This window comes from Loxodonta africana, chromosome 14, assembly GCF_030014295.1.
Source record: "Loxodonta africana isolate mLoxAfr1 chromosome 14, mLoxAfr1.hap2, whole genome shotgun sequence".
NCBI lineage: Eukaryota > Metazoa > Chordata > Mammalia > Proboscidea > Elephantidae > Loxodonta > Loxodonta africana.
In genome coordinates, this window is record NC_087355.1 from 85,561,061 (window position 1) to 85,575,000 (window position 13,940).

Consider the following 13,940-nt stretch of genomic DNA (forward strand, 5'->3'; position numbering starts at 1 on the left):
TAACATGTCAAAAGTAAGTGAGATGAAATCTCACCATCCTCACTTGCAAGGGGTATTCTGGCTGTACTTCTTCCAAGACAGACTTGTTTGTTCTTCTAGCAGTCCATGGTATATTCAATATTCTTCACCAACAGCATAATTCAAAGGCATCAATTCTTTGGTTTTCCTTATTCACTGTCCAGCTTTCAAATGCATATAAGGTGATTAAAAATACCATGGCTTGGGTCAGGGGCACATTAGTCCTCAAAGTGACGTCTTTGAGGGAGAAAGCTAAGAGATTAAAAATAGACCATGGAATGGTCTATAGAAGAGAACAAGACAGAAAACGTATAGGTGGAGGAGGCAAGAGAGACAATTATGAGAAATAACACTGACTTTGGCATGGTCAGAGCCCTGGTGGCTTAGTGCCTAAGAGCTCAGCTGCTAATCAATTTGAATCTACCAGCTGCTTCTTGGAAATCCTATGGGACAGTTCTACTCTGTCCTATAGGGTCGCTATAAGTTGGAATCGACTTGACGGCAACAGGTTTTGTTTTGGTTTGGCTTTTGGTGTGGTCATGTAACCAACACTTGCACAGGGACTTCCTAGAGAATGGGGGATCTGTCCCTCTTGCTTACCTCTGCATTCCCATTTCTGAGTTAAGTGGCTGCCCTGAGTAGACCCCCACATATTCATGGATTCATTAATTTATTAGTGAGTACACTTACATTTAACAATCGCCATATGATTTCTTCAAATATTAATGAAGCCTTCAGCATCCTGTCCACTGTGCTTGGTACACATCCTGCACAGTAGCCCCTTCTCACAGCCTTCCTCTTAGATTTGCCTAACCCAGGACCTTTTGACTCTCCAGACTAGATCTTCGCCTTCCCTCACTTATATGTTCTCACTTTATACTATCCTTCCCCATGATCCCCATGATAGTACTCCCTATATTTGGAGGCATTTGTTTAATTTAATGTCTGTATTTCTTCTAGGTAATAAATCCCGTGGAACCAAGGATTCACTCAGTCAACAAATATTTACTGGGTACGTAAGATGCAGAGTCTCTGGGTCATTCAAACAGTAATGTGTTTGGCTGCTAACTGAAAGGTTGGTGATCCACCTTCAGAAGCATGCCCTGGTGATCCACTTCTTCAAAATCAGCCATTGAAAACTCTATGGAGCACAGTTCGACTCTGACATACAAGGGGTTGTTATGAGTTGGAATCAATTCGATGGCAACTGCTAAAGAACCAATACCTATGAGGTGGCAGGCACTGCTCTGAGGCTTAGAGAATAAAGCAGTGACGAAGGCATAGAAGGTGCTTAAGCTTGTCAAGCCAACATTTTATCAGGAGGGAGACAGGCTATTTAAAAAAAATAAACAGGGTAAATGAAGAGATTAATTATAGAGAGGGGAGAGCATGATAGAAAGGCGACATGGTGTGAAGTGTCTGGTGGATGATTTGACACTGGCTATCCAGGTGAAAAAAGTTTTTGTTTTTTTTTTTTTTTTTATCCAGATGAGTCCTCTGGGAAGTACATAATGAGACAGTTCAAGGAAAGTATATTTTTTGCAATGAGACCATGGGTTCTCTGCTCAAAGCCAGTTCTAAAGGTCTAAGGCCAAGTCAAGTTATACAGGTCTAGGTAAGACATTTGAATTATATTTTAAATACGATAGAATTTATGTTCTTCAGGTTGCTGCCTGTACAAGGGGACATGAGGACTTGTATCTTGTATCTCCCCTGAATTCCTAATGGTTAGGATGGTGCTCCATCCTCAATAAATGCTCTGTAAGCATATGTTGAATAAATATATCCTCAGAAAATTCATACTCTCTCATTGTAGGTCATCCACTATCATAAAGTAGAAATATTTTGCTTTTTTTAAACTGAGTATTTTTTTCTTTTTTGCCAAGAAAGACATCAGAATATATTCAAAATGGTAGAGTACCTTGAAGAAAGTTTCTCCCATCTTTCTCATTCAGAATTCCAGTCTCGTTTAAGACTTAACGGCACCATTCTTTTCCCCACTATAAAAATTTCCCTCGCTCATTTTTGAGAGTATTTCCTCCTATAACACTGCAAAACTGATTGCCACTATGAACACAAACTGACTAAAGCTAAGAGGACTTGCAGTATACTTTCCCATATTTTTATTTAACAAACTGCTCTGAATACAGGTTAACCTTATTTCCCCAGTAGCTGTTATTGTTTTACCTGCTTGTAAACACAAACCGAAAGTTCTTTGACAAATGGTTGCAAAACTCACTGGGTTTCACTTTATTGTTGGCAACTCCCTCTATTTTCCTCATCCAAAACCTGATTTTATAATCATCTGCAACACTGCAGCTCAACAGAACTCATATAACACCTGTTGTTGCTGTTGTTGGCCACCATCGTGTTGATTACAACTCACAGTGACCCTATAGGACATAGTAGAACTACCCCACAAGGTTTCCAAGGCTGTAATCTTTACGGGAGCAGATGGCCAGGTCTCTCTCCTGCACAGCCACTGGGTGGGTTCAAACTGCCAGCCTTTCGGTTAGCAGCCCAGCACTTACCTGTTGCGCCACCAGGGCTCCTTACGTAATGCCTACATCTGTGGCTTTTTTACCACATTGCACCTCTCTGCCTCTCCTGCTCCATGCTGTAGCTCTGGTCACCCTTACATCACAGGCGTGACATCATTCCTGTTGAGAATACATGGCATGCATTACAATTGGTCCTCATAATCATGTGAGGATCACACAGGGGTGAGGCCTGCCATCAGCACAAAAAAACAACAAAAAACAAATACTTTGTCATCCAGTTAATCCTTACAGTGACTCTATAGGACAGAGCAGAACTGCTCCATTGGGTTGCCAAGGCTGTAATCTTTATGGAAGCAGACAGCCACATCTTTCTCTTGTGGAGCAGCTGTTGGGTTTGAACCAGTGACGTTTCGGTTAGCAGCTGGGTGCTTAACCACTGCACCACCAGGGCTCCTTTGCTGTCAGCACAGAGTACACAGTAAAGACCTGGAGCAAAGAGGATGCAGTTGTACTGGGAACACAGAAGCGAGTTTAGAATTTGGTCCTTGCAAAGTCTTCTCTGAGGTGTTCTTGTCAGCTGCCATCCAGTTACCCCCAACTCATGGTGACCCAATGTGTTACAGAGTAGAACCACTCCATAGGGTTTTCTTGGCTTTAACCCTTATGGAAACATAATGCCAAGCCTTTTGTCCATGGTGGGGCTAGGTGACTTTGAACCACCAACCTGTAGGCTAAAATCTAATCACAAACTGCTTGCATCACCCAGGTTTCTTCTTCTCCAAGGCAACAACATCCAAAGATGTGATAAGCTCCAACAGGAGGACACAATTTGTGAAAAATGCCTATTCTTCCTGCACAGAATTGTCTTGGCACCTTGCTCAAAAATCAATTGACCATAAATGTAAGGGTTTATATCTGGATTCTCAACTCTGTTCCATTGATCTATATATCTATCCCTATGACAGGAACCATGTTCCCCTGCTATTCATAAGGTTTTCACTGGCTCATTCTTTTCAGAAGTAGACTACCAGGCTCTTCTTCCTTGAAGACTAAGGTGTGCCTGACCCAACCCATGGTATTTTCAATCTCATCAGATGCATGTGAAAGCTGGACAATGAATAAGGAAGACCAAAGAAGAGTTGATGCCTTCGAATTATGGTGTTGGCAGAGAATATTGAATATACCATGAACTGCCAAAAGAACAAACAATTCTGTCTTGGAAGAAGTACAACCAGAATGCTCCTTAGAAGCAAGGATGGCGAGACTGGTCTTACATACTTTGGACATGTCAGGAGGGATCAGTTCCTGGAGAAGAACATCATGCTTGGTAAAGTACAAGGCAGCGAGAAAGAGGAAGACCCTCAACCAGATGGATTGACACAGTGGCTGCAACAACGCGCTCAAGCATAACAATGATTGTGAGGATGGTGCAGGACCAGGCAGTGTTTCATTCTGTGGTACACTGGGTTGCTATGAGACGGAACCAACTCAATGGCACCTAACAACAGCAGCAACATAACAGTAACACACTGTCTTAATTACCATAGCTTTGTAGTAAGTTTTGAAATCAGGAAGTATGAGTCCTCCAACTTCTTTTTAAAGATCATTTTAGCTATTCCGGGACACTGGCATTTCCATACGAATTTTAGGATTAGTTTGTCAATTGCTGCAAAAGCCAAAATGGTATTATGATAGGGATTGTTTTGAATTTGTCAAATGCTGTTACTGTGCCTATTTATATGATCATAGGTTTGTAGCCTTTATTTACTTGTTTCTATTTATGGGGAGCTCCAGTGGCAGTAGCCAAGAAGTCAAAAGATGCATTGCATTGGGCAAATCTGCTGCAAAATACCTTTTTAAAGTGTTAAAAAGCTAAGATGTCACACTGAAGACCAAAGTGGACCTGCCCCAAGCCATGGTGTTTTCAATCGCCTTATATATATGCAAAAGCTGGATGATGAATAAGGAAGACTGAAGAAGAATTGATGCCTTTGAATCGTGGTGTTGGTGAATAATAGTGAATATACCATGGACTGCCAAAAGAATGAACAAATCTGTCTTGGTAAAAGTACAACCAGAATGCTCCTTAGAAGCAAGGATAGCGAGACTAAGTCTCACATTCTTTGGACATGTTAACAGGAGGGATCAGTGCCTCGAGAAGGACATCATGCTTGGTAAAGTAGAAGTCCAGCGAAAAAGAGGAAGACCTTCAATGAGATGGATTGACACAGGGGCTGCAACAAAGGGTTTAAGCATAACAATGATTGTGAGGGTGCAGGACCAGTTAATATTTTATTCTGTTGTACACAGGGTCACTATAAGTCAGAACCGACTCAACGGCACCTAACAAGAACAACAACTGGTGGTGCTGGTGGCCCTGGTGGTGCAGTGGTTAAGCATTTGGCTGCTTTGCAAAAGGTCAGCAGTTCGAATCCACCAGCTGCTCCTTGGAAACCTTGTGGGGCAGTTTTACTCTGTCCTATAGGGTTGCTGTCTTAGTTATCTAGTGCTGCTATAACAGAAATACCACAAGATTGTCATCAATCTTCCCCTGTCCTAGGAGCCTCTAAGTACAGGAATTCTGGGGCTAAAGGACTGGTGCTCCTGGCTGTTTTTCATTGGTGATAATGAGGTCCTCCAGTCTCTCTGCTGGCTTCTTTCTTTTATATTTCAAAGAGATTGATTTAAGACAAAACCTAATCTTGTAGATTGAGTCCTGCCTCATTAACATAACTGCCTCTAATCCTTCCTCATTAACATCACAGAGGTGGAATTTACAACACATAGGAAAAACACATCAGATGACAAAATGATGGACAATCACATAATACTGGGAATCATGGTCTAGCCAAGGTGACACACATTTTTGGGGGACACAATTCAATCCATGAGAGTTGCTATGAGTCAGAATCAACTTGATGGCAACAGGTTTGGTTTGTTTTTTTTTATTACACTGGTGGAACTTTATATATTGAACAAAACTTGTGTTCCTGGGATAAATGCCCATTTTTATCTTTTTAAAAATGTATTGGTATATTCTGTTTGCTATTATTTTATTACAGAGTTTTGCATCTTTTTTCATAAGGATTGTTGTTCTGAAGTTTCTTGTGATGTCTTTGCCTGGCTTTGGTATCAGGGTAATACTGGCCCCCATAAAACGAGTTGGGCTGTATTTCCTCATCTTCTAATTTTTGGAATAATTTGTGAGTATTGATGTTATTTATTGATGTTATTCTTTAAAAGTTTTGTAGAATTCTGCAGTGAAACCATCTTGGCCTTGGATTTTCTTTGTAGGAAGTTTTTAAATTACCAATTTAATCTCTTTACATGTAATAGATCTATTCAGATTCTCGATTTCTTATAGAGCCATTTTCAGTAGTTTGTATTTTTAGGAAACTTTCCATTTCATATAAATTATCTAATTTGTTGGCATAAAGTCACTGACAGTATTCCCTTATAACTCTCACTTTTTTAATTTCTAAATGGTCTGAAGTAATTTCCACTCATTCAGTCCATATTTTAGTAATTTAATTCTTCTCTCTTTTTCTTAAAGTATCACTAGTTGTGTTTACAGTTTCAAAGAACCAACTTTTGATTTCACTGATTTTTTAATTGTTTTTCTATTTTCTAGTTTATTTCTGTTCTAATCTTTATTATTTCATTAAAGCACACAGAATTTTTTTTTTTTTTTTTCTGTGTGCTTTAAGTTTAGTGCACTCTTTTTTTCTAGTTTCTTAAGGTGGAAGAATAAGTTACTAATTTGAGGACTTTTTTTTAATATAAAAAAATAGCCATTTAAAAATGTTATAAATTTTTCTCTGGGCACCGCTTTAGGTTCATCCCATATGTTTGGTATGTTGTGTTTTCATTGTCACTCATCTCAGATTATTTTCTATGCTTCCCTTGTGGTTTCTTCTTCGACCCACTGGTTATGCAGAAGTGTGTTGTTCAATTTCCACATATTTGTGAGTTTCCCAATACTTTTTTTCTGTCATCGATTTCTAATTTCATTCAATTGTGGTCAGATATACATATATACTTTGTATTATTATACTCTGAATGATTTCAATTCTTTTAAATTTAGAAGCAAGGATGTCAAGACTTCATCTCATGTACTTTGGACATATTATCGGAAGGGACCAGTCCCTGGAGAAGGACAACATGCTCGGTAAAGTAGAGGGTCACCGAAAAAGAGGGCCCTCAATAGCGTGGATTGACATAGAGGCTGCAACAATGGGCTGAAACACGGCAAACACAGCAATGATTGTGATGATGTTACAGGATTGGGCAACATTTCATTCTGTTGTATGGGGAGTCACTATGAATCAGAACCAACTCGATAGCAAATTTACTGAACCAACAACAGAACCAATCAGAACCAACAACAACAACAGATTTACTAAAATCTAACACCAACATCTTACAGCCTAGCATTTGGTCTATTATCAGGAAGGTTGCATTTCAAAAACCCTTCTTTCATAAAATCTTTCACAATTAAAGATGCAGAATTTCTCTCGTCTAAACCAGCTCTTGTTGTATTAGGTCTCCTCTAACTCAACATATGAATTTGTCTTAAAGCATAGTTATTCACTTAATCTGTGGAATGGGAATTGGAAAAATAGAGACTTATTCTGGCTCTCCATAAGCATTTTGGAAATTTACAAAAAATTCTTTAGGCCTTAGTTTCTAAATCAAAAATATGGAGATAACCATTTCCTCTCAAATTTCTACCACTATGGTTTCCAAGGGCCTGACTATTTAGAAAGCAGAATAATGTTCTCTGAATATTACTTAACATACAGGTCTCCACCTGTGAGAAATTCTGTCCAGCCTGAATAAGTGTGCTACTATTCCGTGTTGACATAATCCTATTAAAATATAATTATTCCCATATGTTAGTCATGTGCCCTGGTGGCACAGTGGTTAAGAGCTATGGCTGCCAACCAAAAGGTCGGCAGTTCAAATCCACTAGCCACTCCTTGGAAACCCTATGGGGCAGTTCTACTCTCTCCTATAGGGTTGCTATGAGTCAGACTCTGTGGGAATGGGTTTTCGGTTTGGTACAGAATATAATTGTATTCATAACAAACAAATATAGTATATAATCATGTAGTGGAAAAGTTAAATTATGGGCTCTGGAGTCATTATTTCCTCATTCTAAATCCTGATTCTGTAGCTGTCTGACTTGTGGCACGTTCTTTCCTCTCTGGGCCTCAGTTTCCTCTTTGGTATGAGTGCTATTCTGACAGTGTCCACTTCATATGAATATTAAATCCTAACAGTGCTCACTTCATATGAATATTAAACAGACAAAGAGCTTGTAACTTTGCCAGGAAAAAGAAAGCTCTACCATCATGTTAGCTGTTTTTGTTATTATTACCGTTATTGTAATTGTTTTAAAAGCTATTTTACATGGCGCAAATTCCGCATTTCTACATTTATGATCCCTAGGAATCTGGAGACCCAGGCTGGGTACCATTAGAGCAATTTGATTCTAAAATTTCTAGTAGTTCTTAGCCTTTGTGCCTAGGAGTGCCTTAAAGGTGAGGATAGCTCAGTCACCTTTCCCCCATACCCACAGAGCACCTTTTCCCTTGTTTGGGCATAGCTGCCAGGGCTGAAGCTCTCCTTCAGTGGCTGGGGGCCATGGCTTGGGGAGAAGCTGACCCCCAGAAGGCCAGGCTTTTCCATGATAGAAATATTCAAATAATAAGTCTATGCCCCAATCCTGGAAAAGGAACGGAGGGTCAAAGTCCAAAGGAGGAATCTGGCTTCGTAAACAGGTGATGGAGTCAAGAGCCATGGGCTGGAAGAAACCAGAGCATAACAGGATGGTATGATTCATCTCTGCAGCTCTTCAGATATTTGTGATTAATAAATTAACTCATCTGAATTATGTGTTTCTCTGTATTTTGTAATAAATGATAAACTAAATATGAACCAAAACTAAAACCAAACCCATTGTAGTCGAGTGGATTCTGACTAGTAGTGGCCCTACAGAACAGAGTAGAACTGCCCCATAGGATTTCCAAGTTGCAGCTGGTGGATTCAAACTGTGGTCTTTTGGTTAGCAGCCGAGCTCGTAACCACAGTGCTACAAGGGCTAAATATGAACACAAGATATATTTATTCTATTCATTACTCTCTCCTCAGTGCTGACCACAGTGCCTAGCACATAGTTGGGATCAAAATATGTTGTTTGACTGAATGAATGATAAAAGGTGGGTTCTTGGTGATTTAGGGGAAACAACATAGGGTATCTAAGGTTTCCCAAAGGAGCTAGTACTTACATGTTTCTTGTACTCGTTCTTCGTCTAAGTCAGCAGGATTAAGATGGGCAACTATGAGCCAACGGCAAAAGAGGACTGAGAGCAGACCATCGAGAAGGCAGCAGAAGCAGAGATGTTTTGTTAAATTCAACACCAGATTAAGACTAGATTATCCTGTTAGAATATCATTAGGTTTCAAATTTGCCTGGTTTGTGAAGTCCGGATCTGAATTCACAGGCTTAATCTGCTCAGGTGTGCTGTAAGACTTAAAGTTGACAATGTATGCAAAGCACTTAGCTAAACAAAGACCGCAGCCACGTCAGAGGGCAGGAAAAGAGCTACCCTGCTTTTTTTTTTTTTTTTTTAGCTTTTGTACTTGTTTTTCTCCCTTCTATTCCTATAGCTTAATCCAGAAAGCTCAAAATCACATTTGCTAAGTAAATGAAAGAAGGCAAAAACAAATAGTTACATGGACTCATGAGTGAACAGGTGAAGGGTAAAGTGAATTAATTAATCAATGGCTCTTCTAAGGTTTTTTGTTTGCTTTTAAGGTTTTTGTTTGCATCTTTTCTTTTCATGTCATGGGGGAGGAGAAGGACCTTTTTTTTGGTGTAAAGATATATACAACACAACATTTGCCAATTCCAGATTTTCTAGGTATAGAGTTTAGTGACAATTAATCATCTTGTGCAACCACCACTAATATCCATATTGGTGAAAAATTCAAAGGACCTCTTGAGTTTGAGAAATTCCACAGAATGAGTATGTGACCTTCATTCCATCAATGGGTTCTGGTGTCATTAGGATCAACACTGGCCTGGTAGGCACTCAGGCAGAGGCCTTGTTACCCCTGTCTCCATTCTGCACCCAGCTGGAAACTTCCCTCACAGGTTCTCCCTGCTATTAAAGATCCCTTGCTGACGTTTACACACCCAGTGTCATCCAGATCAACATGCCTAGAGGTGGGGAGGGGCTCTGGTGATCTCAAAGATAAGCCAAAAAGAATGAATGCCACAGTGACCCTGGTGCAGGTAGGAAACACCAAGTCCTTGAAAGCCATTAGGCCTGGCTGTTATCAGGCCTTCTCCACTCGCTGAACTTCGCCTGCAATTGAACATTGGTCTGTTCCACAAAGCCTTCCCTGATCACTCAGGAACAATTTATTTGCCTCTGTCTTTATTTGCCTACTTTTGTCATACACTCAACAAACTCTTACTAGCATATGTTGTTTGCTGGATCTTGTGTTAACATCTGTCATGGACTGGATTGTGTCCCCCAAAATATCTGTCAGCTTGGCTAGGTCATGATTCCCTTGTATGATTCCATGATTGTCCTCCATTTTATCATCTGATGAGACTTCCCTGTGTGTTGTAAATCCTGTCACTATGATGTAATAAAACGGCTTGGCAGCAGTTATATTGATGAGGTCTACAAGATTAGCATCTTAAGCCAATCTCTTTTGAGATATAAGCAGAGAGACAGGGGAGCCTCATACTACCAAGAAAGCAGTACCGGGAGCAGAGTGCATTCTTTGAACGTGAGGTTCCTGTGCTGCGATACTGCCAGGAAGGGGAAGACTGATGACAAGGACCTTCTTTCAGAGCCAACAGAGAGAGAAAGATTTCCCCTGGAGCCAGTGCTCTGAATTTGGACTTCTAGCCTACAGGACTGTGAAAGAATGAACTTCTCTTTGTTAAAGCCATCCACTTGTAGTATTTCTGTTATAGCAGCACTAGATGACTAAGACAATATCTTAAACCAAAAACCAAACCCCCTGCTGTCGAATCAATTCCAATTCATAGTGTCCCCACAGGACAAAGAACTGCCCCGTAGGAGCAGCTGGTGCATTTGAACTGCCAACCGTTTGGTCAGCAGCTGAGCTCTTAACCACCGTGCCAAATACCTTAGGTTAATTTTTTTTTTAATTGATTTTCTCTGTCCTATTGAATAAATGAAAATCCTGGTGGTGTAGTGGCTAAGTGCTACAGCTGCTAACCAAGAAGTCGGTGGTTCGAGTCTGCTAGGCGCTCCTTGGAAACTCTATGGGGCAGTTCTACTCTGTCCTATAGGATCGCTATGAGGCAGAATCGACTTGACGGCAGTGGGTCCATTGAATAAAATAAAACCAGACATATACATGTTGTTTCTGTTAGGTGCCGTTGAGTCAATCCTGACTCATGGAGACCACAGTGAGGGGGTGGAACTACCCCTTGGGATTTTTTAGGCTGTAATCTTTATGGGAGCAGATCACCAGGTCTTTCTCCTATGGAGTCCCTGGGTGGGTTCGGACTGCCAGCCTTTCGGTTAGCAGCCGAGGGCTTAATTGTTGCACCCCACCAGGGCTCTTTAGACATACAAATTGATATTTAAAATATAACACAATCATTACTACAAAAGAAGCATAAAATACTGTTTTATTATTACGTTAATGTTTATTCCTCATACTAACAACAACCAACATTTGCATATTACATTTTTCACTTTTATAAAACACTTCCATTGCTTTTGGACATGGTAGTCTCACAACAACTGTCTGAGAAATATAAAAGTGTTACTATTGTCCCTTTTATCTATTTATTTTTAAATTTCTTGTAAGGACGTAGGCTCAGAGAGATTCCGTGAATTATCCAGAATCACGCAACTAGCAAATGATGACTGGATTCAACACCAGGTACTCTGATTCCAAGCGCCACGCTCCTTCCCTGGTTCCTTACTTCTCTGTGATTCTCACCCGCTGACTGACTGGCACTTCTCTCCACCCCAAGGCACTGTGCCTTTCAGTAGGCAGCGTATAGATCTATGCAATGAGTTTTTATTCAGTCCAATTAACTAAGCATGTAGACTTGTTGGTAACTAACCTTAGCCTCTGATTCTTTATCTGCAAGATGGAGACAAGCATATACGTTTCACTGCATTGTGAGAACTGCATGCAAAACTATCGAAATACCTTGGCATATTCTCTGGACCAACAGAATGTGCTCTACAAACCTGCCTTTCTGTGCTTTACTTTTTATCTTTTCCTCCCAATTTGAAGGTGATGCACTCTAAGGAGGCTCCTTGTTTTTAAGTTCTATGCTATCAGTTTTGTTTTCATTTCATCTGTGTTGTTTCCACATGAAAGGATAGGCATTTGTGTAAACTGACAGCTGTAAGTTCAGAGAACTGGTTAGAGCTGAACTGTTATTGTGTGCTGTAGAGTTGATTCTGACTCATAGAGACCCCATAGAACAGAGTAGGACTGCCCCATAGGGTTTCCTAGGCTGTAATCTTTATGGGAGCAGATCACCAGGTCTTTCTCCTGCAGTGCAGCTGATAGGTTCGAATCACCAACCTTTTGGTTAGCAGCCGAACAATTAACCATTGTGCCAGCAGGGCTACTTAACTGGAACCCCCTAACTGGGAGTACTTCACTCTCCCAGCCATCAGCCCCCCAAAGGTGACCAGGAGAGGCATTGCTCCATTCTGAAAAGAGCCCTCATCTACTGCAAGATTGTTTCAAGGCTTATGGAAAAGCTGATGGTCCAGAGGTGGCTGTCTGACCCATGGCCCAGTACTTGACCCACAAGCCCCCCGTATATTTCTTCCTATTTCCTCCCCACCTGGCAGCTGAAGCCACCTGATCCCAAGAGTGCCGAGGCTGCAGCAATTTTTCTCACAAGTCATTTCCTGAGGGCTGCAAACCTCTCCCTGAATGACTTGGCCACCTCTCACTCCAATTCTCCCCACTTCCCCATGAAAACCTGATAGCTTGCCCCCTACCCCATGGGTCTGTGTCCTTTTATTTGTCCCTTGTATATGCAAGGTACTTTGAGAAGACAGAACACACTGGTGGCCTAGTGGTTAAGAGCTATGGCTGCTAACCAAAGGGTTGGCAATTCAAGTCCACCAAGGACTCCCTGAAAACCATATGGGGCAGTTCTACTCTGTTCTGTAGGGTCTCTATGAGTCAGAATTGACTCGATGGCAACAGGTTTGGTTTTTGGTTTAAGACGAAAGGAGATTCAAACCATATGAAAGCTTGTCATGTGCTAAGCTTTATCACATCAAGGGGACGCTGTGAAAAGTTCCGTGTCTCACATGTTGTTGTCCTTAGCTGACATTGGTCAGGCTCTGACTCATGGAGACCTCATGCACAATCGGCCAAAGCATTGCCTGGTCCTTCACTGTGCCTTCCCATCCCCGTGATCGATTGTAAATCAGACCTTTGTGATCCACAGGGTTTTTGTTGGCTGATTTCTGGGAGTAGATTGCCAGGCCTTTCTTCTGAATCTGTTTTAGTCTGGAAACTCCTTTGAAACGTGTTCAGCATCACAGCAACACACAAGCTTCCACTGACAGAAGGGTGGTAGCTGCAAATGAGGTGTGTCTCCCACAAGGAAGGTGAGAATCCTACCACTGAATCACCAGTGCACCAGAATGTCTCCTAAGTAAAGGTTGTGTTTAATATGGAGTACTCTGGCTGTCTGTTTTTCCTGTTCCTTCAAAGGAACATAATCATCTAATGCATATATACTGAAGAGTCTTCCTGAGTGTTACCGTCACACTGACACATGCAATCAGTGCTGACTCAGCCGCTTGACACATTAGTGCAGCCCTGGTGGCACACTGGTTAAGAGCTACCGCAAGTAATAGCAGCTAACCAAAAGGTCAGCAGTTCGAATCCACAGGTGCTCCTTGGAAACAATGGAGCAGCTCTACTCTATCCTACAGGGTCACTATGAGTAAGGAATCAACTCGACAGAAATGGGTTTGGTTTTGGTTTGGTTTAATAACAACTATAGGCTTGCTATGAGTCGGAATCAACTTGATGGCTGCGGGTTTGGTTTTTTATGTCAACTCAGAATTACAATGAACTGGGTGGGATGGTTTAATAACAACTATAGGCTTGCTATGAGTCGGAATCAACTTGATGGCTGCGGGTTTAGTTTTTTATGTCATCTCAGAATTACAATGAACTGGGTGGGATGGTTTTAAACTCTGTTTATTCATCACCGGTTATGTTTGACATTCAGTAACCCTTTGTAGCCCTGACTCCACTGACAGCTTCTTTCAGGGTGATATCTTATCTTTGAAGAAGCCCTGGTGGTGCAGTGGTTAAAGCTCTCAGCTGTTAAGGGAAAGATTGGCGGCTCGAACTCATCAGTGGCTTCTC